At 45.4% G+C, this 14,247-nt stretch overlaps 1 protein-coding gene across 1 annotated transcript in view; it reads left to right on the forward strand.

The window, feature by feature from the left end:
• dachb (dachshund b) overlaps nucleotides 1-14,247 on the forward strand; it is a 133,667-nt gene that overhangs the window by 72,242 nt on the left and 47,178 nt on the right.

The raw sequence follows: 14,247 nt of genomic DNA on the forward strand, positions 1-14,247 counted from the left end.
GAGAGATGGTCGTTAAAACACTGAGTCCTGACCGAGAGATGGACGTTAAAACACTGAGTCCTGACTGAGAGATGGACGTTAAAACACCGAGTCCTGACCGAGAGATGGTCGTTAAAACACTGAGTCCTGACCGAGAGATGGTCATTAAAACACTGAGTCCTGACCGAGAGAGATGGACGTTAAAACACTGAGTCCTGACCTGAGAGATGGACGTTAAAACACTGAGTCCTGACCGAGAGATGGTCGTTAAAACACTGAGTCCTGACCGAGAGATGGTCATTAAAACACTGAGTCCTGACCGAGAGAGATGGACGTTAAAACACTGAGTCCTGACTGAGAGATGGACGTTAAAACACTGAGTCCTGACTGAGAGATGGACGTTAAAACACTGAGTCCTGACCGAGAGATGGACGTTAAAACACCGAGTCCTGACCGAGAGATGGACGTTAAAACACCGAGTCCTGACCGAGAGATGGACGTTAAAACACTGAGTCCTGACCAAGAGATGGACGTTAAAACACTGAGTCCTGCTGACCTGACCTGCTCTTTGAAGATGTATATTTAATCTATCAGATCACAGACAACCTGCTCTTTGAAGATGTATATTTAATCTATCAGATTACAGACAACCTGCTCTTTGAAGATGTATATTTAATCTATCAGATTACAGACAACCTGCTCTTTGAAGATGTATATTTAATCTATCAGATCACAGACAACCTGCTCTTTGAAGATGTATATTTAATCTATCAGATTACAGACAACCTGCTCTTTGAAGATGTATATTTAATCTATCAGATTACAGACAACCTGCTCTTTGAAGATATATAATCAAAGTCTAAATTGTAATCAGATAATCTTAATGTACAGCATCATTTACCATTCATATTTGTCAGAGCCATTACAGTAACAGTTTCACTTTGAGAGAATATCACAATTGGCAGTATGGAAGGAGTCGGGGTCGGGGTCATTTGGAATTGAAGGCAGTCAATTCAGGAAACAAACTGAATCATTGAAAAAATGTCATCTATTTTCTTCTCAATCTTTCTTCTCAATCTTCTCAATAAACTGAAGAAGACAAGATATTTATTTCAAAAGGGGTTACGTTTTTTTTTTTACAAAAAAATTCTAATGAAATTCGAATTGACATAATCAGTAATCTGTCACATTACTGCATGACATAATGCATCATTCACAGATAATCTGTCATATTACTGCATGACATAATGCATCATTCACAGATAATCTGTCACATTACTGCATGACATAATGCATCATTCACAGATAATCTGTCATATTACTGCATGACATAATGCATCATTCACAGATAATCTGTCACATTACTGCATGACATAATGCATCATTCACAGATAATCTGTCACATTACTGCATGACATAATGCATCATTCACAGATAATCTGTCATATTACTGCATGACATAATGCATCATTCACAGATAATCTGTCACATTACTGCATGACATAATGCATCATTCACAGATAATCTGTCACATTACTGCATGACATAATGCATCATTCACAGATAATCTGTCATATTACTGCATGACATAATGCATCATTCACAGATAATCTATCACCTTACTGCATGACATAATGCATCATTCACAGATAATCTGTCACTTTACTGCATGACATAATGCATCATTCACAGATAATCTGTCATGTTACTGCATGACATAATGCATCATTCACAGATAATCTGTCACTTTACTGCATGACATAATGCATCATTCACAGATAATCTGTCATGTTACTGCATGACATAATGCATCATTCACAGATAATCTGTCACTTTACTGCATGACATAATGCATCATTCACAGATAATCTGTCATGTTACTGCATGACATAATGCATCATTCACAGATAATCTGTCACTTTACTGCATGACATAATGCATCATTCACAGATAATCTGTCACTTTACTGCATGACATAATGCATCATTCACAGATAATCTGTCATGTTACTGCATGACATAATGCATCATTCACAGATAATCTGTCATGTTACTACATGACATAATGCATCATTCACAGATAATCTATCACTTTACTGCATGACATAATGCATCATTCACAGATAATCTGTCACTTTACTGCATGACATAATGCATCATTCACAGAAAACGGAAGGAACATTAGTAAGAGCTTCACCATGACAACAGTAGTTGTTGGAGATCAGGAAGGGAAGGAGAGAGTAGACTTTTTGTAATACTGCGCGAGATCATGATTTAATAAGATCCGTTAGTTATATCTTCAGTCCATGAGATCATGATTTAATAAGATCCGTTAGTTATATCTTCAGTCCGTGAGATCATGATTTAATAAGATCCGTTAGTTATATCTTCAGTCTGTGAGATCATGATTTAATAAGATCCGTTAGTTATATCTTCAGTCCGTGAGATCATGATTTAATAAGATCCGTTAGTTATATCTTCAGTCCGTGAGATCATGATTTAATAAGATCCGTTAGTTATATCTTCAGTCTGTGAGATCATGATTTAATAAGATCCGTTAGTTATATCTTCAGTCTGTGAGATCATGATTTAATAAGATCCGTTAGTTATATCTTTAGTCCGTGAGATCCTGATTTAATAAGATCCGTTAGTTATATCTTCAGTCCTATCAGTCCGTGAGATCATGATTTAATAAGATCCGTTAGTTATATCTTCAGTCCATGAGATCATGATTTAATAAGACCCGTTAGTTATATCTTCAGTCCTATCGGTCCGTGAGAAGAGAACAGTTGTATAAAGAGTTAGCTAGCAGATCAAGTGTCACCTTGTTTGACAGTTATATTACGTAATGCCAGGTCAGTGTAAAGTCCTGATGACTTTATAACCCTACAGCTCATATATAATAAACCCTCATAACGTATAGTAACCATCTGGTATATCTACAGCTGGATCAATATTGTCTTAGTCAAATGGGCATTTTGAACTACAGTCGGCTTGTTCTTATATAGCCTCACTTCATCATGCGCTGATCAGTTTTAGTGAAAGACAATGTTTCTGCTTACTGCTCTCCTTCTCTCACTGTCACTCTCTCTCTGTCACTCTCTCTCTGTCACTCTCTCCTCTCATTCTCTCTCTATCCCTCTCTCATTCTCTCTCTGTCACTCTCTCTCTGTCACTCTCTCTTCTCTCATTCTCTCTCTATCCCTCTCTCATTCTCTCTCTATCCCCCTCTCATTCTCTCTCTCTCACTCTCTCTCTCTCTCTCTCTCATTCTCTCTCTATCCCCCTCTCATTCTCTCTCTGTCACTCTCTCTCCTCTCACTCTCTCTCCTCTCACTCTCTCTCCTCTCATTCTCTCTCTATCCCCCTCTCATTCTCTCTCTCTCTCACTCTCTCTCTATCCCCCTCTCATTCTCTCTCTGTCACTCTCTCTCCTCTCACTCTCTCTCCTCTCACTCTCTCTCCTCTCATTCTCTCTCTATCCCCCTCTCATTCTCTCTCTCTCTCTCACTCTCTCTCTCTCTCTCTCCTCTCACTGTCACTCTCTCTCCTCTCACTCTCTCTCCTCTCATTCTCTCTCTATCCCCCTCTCATTCTCTCTCTCTCTCTCTCACTCTCTCTCTCTCTTCTTTCTTTCTTTCTTTCTTTCTTTCTTTCTTTCTTTCTTTCTTTCTTTCTTTCTTTCTTTCTTTCTTTCTTTCTTTCTTTCTTTCTTTCTTTCTTTCTTTCTTTCTAACATCACTGTGCTTCCAATATTACCTTACAGCGGCTGGTTGAAGTTGTAGTGTGGACTAGTACTGGCTTATGAGTCAGCTACTGTGCTTGATCCAGACAAGTAGTGTGTTTAATAATTGACGGGAAATGTTGACGGGAAACGTTGTGATTCCTGTAAAAGCTGAAATGAGGTCTGTTCCTGTGTGTTTTAAGTGTGTACTTGTCATTCTGGTAAAAGCTGTAAGGACCGGGTCTACAGTAAGTGTGGGACATGTTAGACCTATGGGGAATAGTGTGTCACCCTGGCTCCCAAGATCTCACTGCTTGCGTTGCGGTACGGCACGGCACGGTACGGCACGGTCGGCCGGCACGGCCGGTACGGCACGGCACTGTACGGTCGGCACGGCACGGCACGGCACGGTACGGTATGGCACGGCACGGTACGGCACGGTACAGTATGGCACGGTACGGTATGGCACGGTACGGCACGGTACGGTACGGCACGGCACGGTACCGCCATTGGGCCTCCGGCATTGCCATCAGCCATTGGGCATCCGGCATTGCCATCAGCCATTGGGCATCCGGCATTGCCATCAGCCATTGGTGGAAAGCTTCCTTTGAAATCAATGAAAGGTGCTATACTGCCCGCGTTGTGTCACGTCCAATGGGCAGCGTCGGTAGTATTTAAAATCATTTTATGTGACGTCGGAGCTCCAGTCCGCCCACATTAGTCGCAGATCAACTCCGTCGTATATTGTGGAGTTGAGTTTAAGCTGTAGCCTGTCCTGAGGGACCACAGCACTGGCTGGGAGGCTGGTCTGTATCACCGTGCTGCATAGACGTTAACCCACTTGAATAATGTAACACGGCATGTAGAAACTGTTCATTAATGTTCTTTACTGTTCTCAAAACAATGTCCCTACAGGCTAGAACACTTTACAATGCTAGAAGATACCAGTAGCTTCCAGCTTTGTAGCAGTGGTTTAAAGTACTTAAGTAAAAATACTTTAAAGTACTACTTTAATATTTTTGGGCGGTATCTGTAATTTTACTTTACTATTTATATTTTTGGCAACTTTAGCTTTTACTCCACCCACACAAAAGTACTAGTTACATTTTGACAGGAAACTGGCCCAATTAACACACTTATCAAGAGAACATCCCTGGTCATCCCTACTGCCTCTCATCTGGAGGACTCACTAAACAGAGAACATCCCTGGTCATCCCTACTGCATCTGATCTGGTGGACTCACTAAACAGAGAACATCCCTGGTCATCCCTACTGCCTCTGATCTGGAGGACTCACTAAACAGAGAACATCCCTGGTCATCCCTACTGCCTCTGATCTGGAGGACTCACTAAACAGAGAACATCCCTGGTCGTCCCTACTGCCTCTGATCTGGAGGACTCAGTAAACAGAGAACATCCCTGGTCATCCCTACTGCCTCTGATCTGGAGGACTCACTAAACAGAGAACATCCCTGGTCATCCCTACTGACTCTGATCTGGAGGACTCACTAAACAGAGAACATCCCTGGTCATCCCTACTGCCTCTGATCTGGAGGACTCACTAAACAGAGAACATCCCTGGTCATCCCTACTGCCTCTGATCTGGAGGACTCACTAAACAGAGAACCTATCTGGTCATCTCTACTGCCTCTGATCTGGAGGACTCACTAAGCAGAGAACATCCCTGGTCATCTCTACTGCCTCTGATCTGGAGGACTCACTAAACAGAGAACATCCCTGGTCATCCCTACTGCCTCTGATCTGGAGGACTCACTAAACAGAGAACATCCCTGGTCATCCCTACTGCCTCTGATCTGGTGGACTCACTAAACACAAAAACTTAGTTTGTAAATTATCTCTCAGTGTTGGAAGGTGCCCCAGGCTATCCGCAAGGCATTTCAAATGATTTATACTTTTACTTTTGATACCTAAGTATATTTAACACCAAATACTTTAAGACTTTTACTCAAGTAGTATTTTACTGGGCGACTTTTACTTGAGTCATTTTCTATTAAGGTATCTTTACTTTTACTCAAGTATGACAATTGAGTTTTTTCCTTGCTAGTTTATAGCTTAAAGTAACGTCAATTCACTACCCTAGTACCTTGTTTGCAATAATATGCAGACCATCAAGTAAATGTATTACTGATTTTGAAACTGATTGTCACCCAAAAACGTTATTGATTCACTTCGTCCCCCCCCCCGCGGCTTCACGTCTTTCCCAGTCAAGATCCTCCGTTGATCTCACCTCAGACTGATCTGTGTGAATGATGGGTCTTAAAGAGACAGCGCACACTTAAAAAAAGAGAAGAGATTGCTCCTTCTATGCAAATGGTGTTCAGCAGTATGATAAGATAAGTCTCCAAGGGAAACAGATTGTTTTTCATCTGTACACCCCATGAAATCAGCCAAAACAAGCTAAATAACTCAATGCATCCACCTGTATTGTGGATAGGCAGGCCTAGGCTACATTTTGATTATCAATAAAGATTTATCAATAAAGATTTACCATTCAAATAAATGATTTCCAATAGGTTATGTAGTTAGATTGAAAAAAAAACCGAAGTCAAATTGATTTTATAATTGATACATTAATGCATACATTCACAAATCTAAAATGTCAAATGTAATGATATTGAACTCAAAATGTGCGGCAGGTAGCCTAGTGGTTAGAGTGTAGAGGCTGGCAGGTAGCCTAGTGGTTAGAGTGTAGGGTAGGCAGGTAGCCTAGTGGTTAGAGTGTAGGGGCGGCAGGTAGCCTAGTGGTTAGAGTGTAGGGGGGGCAGGTAGTCTAGTGGTTAGAGTGTAGGGGGACAGGTAGCCTAGTGGTTAGAGTGTAGGGGCGGCAGGTAGCCTAGTGGTTAGAGTGTAGGGGCGGCAGGTAGCCTAGTGGTTAGAGTGGAGGGGCGGCCGGTAGCCTAGTGGTTAGAGTGTAGGGGCGGCAGGTAGCCTAGTGGTTAGAGCGTGGGGGCGGCCGGTAGCCTAGTGGTTAGAGCGTAGGGGCGGCAGGTAGCCTAGTGGTTAGAGTGGAGGGGCGGCCGGTAGCCTAGTGGTTAGAGTGTAGGGGCGGCAGGTAGCCTAGTGGTTAGAGTGTGGGGGCGGCCGGTAGCCTAGTGGTTAGAGCGGAGGGGCGGCAGGTAGCCTAGTGGTTAGAGTGTAGGGGCGGCAGGTAGCCTAGTGGTTAGAGTGTAGGGGCGGCAGGTAGCCTAGTGGTTAGAGTGTAGGGGCGGCAGGTAGCCTAGTGGTTAGAGTGTAGGGGCGGCAGGTAGCCTAGTGGTTAGAGCGTAGGGGCGGCAGGTAGCCTAGTGGTTAGAGCGTAGGGGTGGCAGGTAGCCTAGTGGTTAGAGTGTAGAGGCTGGCAGGTAGCCTAGTGGTTAGAGTGTAGGGGCGGCTGGTAGCCTAGTGGTTAGAGTGTAGGGGCGGCAGGTAGCCTACTGGTTAGAGCGTAGGGGCGGCAGGTAGCCTAGTGGTTAGAGTGTAGGGGCGGCAGGTAGCCTAGTGGTTAGAGCGTAGGGGTGGCAGGTAGCCTAGTGGTTAGAGTGTAGAGGCTGGCAGGTAGCCTAGTGGTTAGAGTGTAGGGGCGGCTGGTAGCCTAGTGGTTAGAGTGTAGGGGCGGCAGGTAGCCTAGTGGTTAGAGTGTAGGGGCGGCAGGTAGCCTAGTGGTTAGAGTGTTAGGGCGGCAGGTAGCCTAGTGGTTAGAGTGTAGGGGCGGCAGGTAGCCTAGTGGTTAGAGCGTAGGGGCGGCAGGTAGCCTAGTGGTTAGAGCGTAGGGGTGGCAGGTAGCCTAGTGGTTAGAGCGTAGGGGCGGCAGGTAGCCTAGTGGTTAGAGCGTAGGGGCGGTAGGTAGCCTAGTGGTTAGAGTGTAGGGGCGGCAGGTAGTCTAGTGGTTAGAGCGTAGGGGCGGCAGGTAGCCTAGTGGTTAGAGTGTAGGGACGGCAGGTAGCCTAGTGGTTAGAGTGTAGGGGCGGCAGGTAGTCTAGTGGTTAGAGTGTAGGGGGGGCAGGTAGTCTAGTGGTTAGAGTGTAGGGTAGGCAGGTAGCCTAGTGGTTAGAGTGGAGGGGCGGCCGGTAGCCTAGTGGTTAGAGTGTAGGGGCGGCAGGTAGCCTAGTGGTTAGAGTGTGGGGGCGGCCGGTAGCCTAGTGGTTAGAGCGTAGGGGCGGCAGGTAGCCTAGTGGTTAGAGTGGAGGGGCGGCCGGTAGCCTAGTGGTTAGAGTGGAGGGGCGGCAGGTAGCCTAGTGGTTAGAGTGTGGGGGCGGCCGGTAGCCTAGTGGTTAGAGCGGAGGGGCGGCAGGTAGCCTAGTGGTTAGAGTGTAGGGGCGGCAGGTAGCCTAGTGGTTAGAGTGTAGGGGCGGCAGGTAGCCTAGTGGTTAGAGTGTAGGGGCGGCAGGTAGCCTAGTGGTTAGAGTGTAGGGGCGGCAGGTAGCCTAGTGGTTAGAGTGTAGGGGCGGCAGGTAGCCTAGTGGTTAGAGCGTAGGGGTGGCAGGTAGCCTAGTGGTTAGAGTGTAGAGGCTGGCAGGTAGCCTAGTGGTTAGAGTGTAGGGGCGGCTGGTAGCCTAGTGGTTAGAGTGTAGGGGCGGCAGGTAGCCTACTGGTTAGAGCGTAGGGGCGGCAGGTAGCCTAGTGGTTAGAGTGTAGGGGCGGCAGGTAGCCTAGTGGTTAGAGCGTAGGGGTGGCAGGTAGCCTAGTGGTTAGAGTGTAGAGGCTGGCAGGTAGCCTAGTGGTTAGAGTGTAGGGGCGGCTGGTAGCCTAGTGGTTAGAGTGTAGGGGCGGCAGGTAGCCTAGTGGTTAGAGTGTAGGGGCGGCAGGTAGCCTAGTGGTTAGAGCGTAGGGGCGGCAGGTAGCCTAGTGGTTAGAGCGTAGGGGTGGCAGGTAGCCTAGTGGTTAGAGCGTAGGGGCGGCAGGTAGCCTAGTGGTTAGAGCGTAGGGGCGGTAGGTAGCCTAGTGGTTAGAGTGTAGGGGCGGCAGGTAGTCTAGTGGTTAGAGCGTAGGGGCGGCAGGTAGCCTAGTGGTTAGAGTGTAGGGACGGCAGGTAGCCTAGTGGTTAGAGTGTTGGACTAGTAACTGAAAGGTTGCTAGATCGAATCCCTGAGCTGACAAGGTACAAATCTGTCATTCTGCCCCTGAACAAGGCAGTTAACTCACTGTTCCCCGGTAGGCCGTCATTGAAAATAAGAATTTGTTCTTAACTGACTTGCCTAGTTAAATAAAGTTTATATATATATATTTTTTTTAAAGATGCCCAATGATTGAGTCTGGATCAAGTGCCATTCTGTAACTTTTCATAAAATGCCTTATTTTTTGTACCGTGGTATCAGGATGGTATCGAGGATCGTGATGGTATAATGATCATGATGGTATAATGATCGTGATGGTATAATGATCGTGATGTATAATGATCGTGATGGTATAATGATCGTGATGGTATAATGATCGTGATGGTGTAATGATCGTGATGGTATAATGATCGTGATGGTATCGAGGATCGTGATGGTATAATGATCGTGATGGTATAATGATCGTGATGGTATAATGATCGTGATGGTATCGAGGATCGTGATGGTATAATGATCGTGATGGTATAATGATCGTGATGGTATAATGATCGTGATGGTATAATGATCGTGATGGTATAATGATCGTGATGGTATAATGATCGTGATGGTATAATGATCGTGATGGTATCGAGGATCGTGATGGTATAATGATCGTGATGGTATAATGATCGTGATGGTATCGAGGATCGTGATGGTATAATGATCGTGATGGTATAATGATCGTGATGGTATCGAGGATCGTGATGGTATAATGATCGTGATGGTATAATGATCGTGATGGTATCGAGGATCGTGATGGTATAATGATCGTGATGGTATAATGATCGTGACGGTATAATGATCGTGATGGTATCGAGGATCGTGATGGTATAATGATCGTGATGGTATAATGATCGTGATGGTATAATGATCGTGATGGTATAATGATCGTGATGGTATAATGATCGTGATGGTATAATGATCGTGATGGTATAATGATCGTGATGGTATAATGATCGTGATGGTATAATGATCGTGATGGTATAATGATCGTGATGGTATCGAGGATCGTGATGGTATAATGATCGTGATGGTATCGAGGATCGTGATGGTATAATGATCGTGATGGTATAATGATCGTGATGGTATAATGATCGTGATGGTATAATGATCGTGATGGTATCGAGGATCGTGATGGTATAATGATCGTGATGGTATAATGATCGTGATGGTATAGATGATCGTGATGGTATAATGATCGTGATGGTATAATGATCGTGATGGTATAATGATCGTGATGGTATAATGATCGTGATGGTATAATGATCGTGATGGTATCGAGGATCGTGATGGTATAATGATCGTGATGGTATAATGATCGTGATGGTATAATGATCGTGATGGTATCGAGGATCGTGATGGTATAATGATCGTGATGGTATCGAGGATCGTGATGGTATAATGATCGTGATGGTATAATGATCGTGATGGTATAATGATCGTGATGGTATCGAGGATCGTGATGGTATAATGATCGTGATGGTATAATGATCGTGACGGTATAATGATCGTGATGGTATAATGATCGTGATGGTATAATGATCGTGATGGTATAATGATCGTGATGGTATCGAGGATCGTGATGGTGTAATGATCGTGATGGTATAATGATCGTGATGGTATAATGATCGTGATGGTATAATGATCGTGATGGTATAATGATCGTGATGGTATCGAGGATCGTGATGGTATAATGATCGTGATGGTATAATGATCGTGATGGTATCGAGGATCGTGATGGTATAATGATCGTGATGGTATAATGATCGTGATGGTATAATGATCGTGATGGTATAATGATCGTGATGGTATAATGATCGTGACGGTATAATGATCGTGATGGTATAGAGGATCGTGATGGTGTAATGATCGTGATGGTATAATGATCGTGATGGTATAAGGATCGTGATGGTATAATGATCGTGATGGTATCGAGGATCGTGATGGTATCGAGGATCGTGATGGTATAATGATCGTGATGGTATAGATGATCGTGATGGTATAATGATCGTGATGGTATAATGATCGTGATGGTATCGAGGATCGTGATGGTATAATGATCGTGATGGTATAATGATCGTGATGGTATAATGATCGTGATGGTATAATGATCGTGATGGTATAATGATCGTGATGGTATAATGATCGTGATGGTATAATGATCGTGATGGTATAATGATCGTGATGGTATAATGATCGTGATGGTATAATGATCGTGATGGTATCGAGGATCGTGATGGTATCGAGGATCGTGATGGTATAATGATCGTGATGGTATAATGATCGTGATGGTATAATGATCGTGATGGTATCGAGGATCGTGATGGTATCGAGGATCGTGATGGTATAATGATCGTGATGGTATAATGATCATGATGGTATCGAGGATCGTGATGTATAATGATCGTGATGGTATAATGATCGTGATGGTATAATGATCGTGATGGTATCGAGGATCGTGATGTATAATGATCGTGATGGTATAATGATCGTGATGGTATCGAGGATCGTGATGTATAATGATCGTGATGGTATAATGATCGTGATGGTATAATGATCGTGATGGTATCGAGGATCGTGATGTATAATGATCGTGATGGTATAATGATCGTGATGGTATCAAGGATCGTGATGGTATCGAGGATCGTGATGGTATAATGATCGTGATGGTATAATGATCGTGATGGTATCGAGGATCGTGATGTATAATGATCGTGATGGTATAATGATCGTGATGGTATAATGATCGTGATGGTATCGAGGATCGTGATGTATAATGATCGTGATGGTATAATGATCGTGATGGTATCGAGGATCGTGATGTATAATGATCGTGATGGTATAATGATCGTGATGGTATAATGATCGTGATGGTATCGAGGATCGTGATGGTATAATGATCGTGATGGTATAATGATCGTGACGGTATAATGATCGTGACGGTATAATGATCGTGATGGTATAATGATCGTGACGGTATAATGATCATGATGGTATAATGATCGTGATGGTATAATGATCGTGATGGTATAATGATCGTGATGGTATAATGATCGTGATGGTATAATGATCGTGATGGTATCCAGCATTTTGACGATAAACCTGGTATCTGCATTGAAGTCGAAGTTCTGGTATGGAGACAACACTCCTCACTTCAGTATTCAACGTTTGTCCAGGGAGGGATAAACGTCAACACTCGATTCAGTTTAGGCATTAGTTCCGCTGGGTTAAGGTTTGGGTTAAAAACAGACTAAATGTTAATGAGTGCCTAGCACTGGGAAGCCCCAGTCCACGGAGCTGCCAGCCTACTAGACAGCTCCCTACTAGATGGTAATAGGTGTTCACGCTGTTCCTAGTGGACAGTATTGAAATGGATTTGGTGTGAGTCTCTCCTCTCTCTCTTTCTCTTCTCTCTCTTCTGTTCTCTCTCTGACATTCCGGTCCGGCTCAGAGGGTGTCGTGCCCATTTCTGCTGACTTTGTGCTTGAGAGAGAGAGAGAGAGAGAGGATGCTGTTACTGTAAAAATAGAGAGAGAGAGAGGGAAGAATATAATAAGAAAAAGAAGAGGGAGGGAAGAGGGAAGAGGGTGTCCTTGGGATGACAGGAACGAACAATAGCACATCATTTACATTATACACACTAGAGAGAGAGAGAGGGAGCTTTAGGGAGGGAGAGAGAGATGGTGAGAAGGAGAGAGAGAGAGAGGGAGGGAGGGATGGATGGATGGATGGTGAGAAGGAGAGAAAGACAGTGAGGGATGAATGGATGGTGAGGAGGAGGAGAGAGAGACAGGGAGGGATGGATGGATGCTGAGGAGGAGAGAGAGAGAGACAGGGAGGGATGGATGGATGCTGAGGAGGAGAGAGAGAGAGGGAGGGATGGATGGATGCTGAGGAGGAGAGAGAGACAGGGAGGGATGGATGGATGGTGAGGAGGAGAGAGAGAGACAGGGAGGGATGGATAGATGGTGAGGAGGAGAGAGAGATGGTGAGAAGGAGAGAGAGAGAGAGGGAGGGATGAATGGATGGTGAGGAGGAGAGAGAGAGAGAGAGAGAGGGAGGGATGGATGGTGAGGAGGAGAGAGAGAGAGACAGGGATGGATGGATGGTGAGGAGGAGAGAGAGAGAGACAGGGATGGATGGATGGATGGTGAGGAGGAGAGAGAGAGAGACAGGGAGGGATGGATAGATGGTGAGGAGGAGAGAGAGATGGTGAGAAGGAGAGAGAGAGAGGGAGGGATGGATAGATGGTGAGGAGGAGAGAGAGATGGTGAGAAGGAGAGAGAGAGAGAGGGAGGGATGAATGGATGGTGAGGATGAGAGAGAGAGAGAGAGAGAGAGGGAGGGGTGGATGGTGAGGAGGAGAGAGAGAGAGACAGGGATGGATGGATGGTGAGGAGGAGAGAGAGAGAGACAGGGATGGATGGATGGATGGTGAGGAGGAGAGAGAGAGAGACAGGGAGGGATGGATGGATGGATGGTGAGGAGGAGAGAGAGAGAGAGAGAGAGGGAGGGATGGATGGATGGTGAGGAGGAGAGAGAGAGAGACAGGGATGGATGGATGGTGAGGAGGAGAGAGAGAGAGACAGGGAGGGATGGATGGATGGTGAGGAGGAGAGAGAGAGAGAGAGAGAGGGAGGGAGGGATGGATGGTGAGGAGGAGAGAGAGATGGTGAGAAGGAGAGAGAGAGAGACAGGGAGGGATGGATAGATGGTGAGGAGGAGAGAGAGATGGTGAGAAGGAGAGAGAGAGAGAGGGAGGGATGGATAGATGGTGAGGAGGAGAGAGAGATGGTGAGAAGGAGAGAGAGAGAGAGAGGGAGGGATGAATGGATGGTGAGGAGGAGAGAGAGAGACAGGGAGGGATGGATGAGATGGTGAGGAGGAGAGAGAGAGAGACAGGGATGGATGGATGGTGAGGAGGAGAGAGAGAGAGAGAGAGAGGGAGGGATGGATGGTGAGAAGGAGATAGAGAGAGGGAGGGATGGATGGATGGTGAGGAGGAGAGAGAGAGAGAGAGAGAGAGAGGGAGGGATGGATGGATGGTGAGGAGGAGAGAGAGAGAGACAGGGATGGATGGATGGTGAGGAGGAGAGAGAGAGAGAGAGACAGGGAGGGATGGATGGATGGTGAGGAGGAGAGAGAGAGAGAGAGAGAGAGAGAGAGAGGGAGGGAGGGATGGATGGTGAGGAGGAGAGAGAGATGGTGAGAAGGAGATAGAGAGAGGGAGGGATGGATGGATGGTGAGAAGGACGGGCTGGAAGGAGAAAGAGATAAATGGTCAGAGAGAATGAACAACAGGACAGATAGAGCAGTGGCTGAAAAACAGGAGTGACGCAAGGGAATGTCTTCTCTCTCTTCTCTCTCCTCCCTCCCTCTCTATCAATTCAATTCAAGGGTCTTTATTGGCATGGGGGAAACATATGTTAACGTTGCCAAAGTAAGTGAAATAG

Source organism: Salmo salar, chromosome 07 (assembly GCF_965601325.2).
Source record: "Salmo salar chromosome 07, fSalSal1, whole genome shotgun sequence".
NCBI classification, from domain to species: Eukaryota; Metazoa; Chordata; class Actinopteri; order Salmoniformes; family Salmonidae; genus Salmo; species Salmo salar.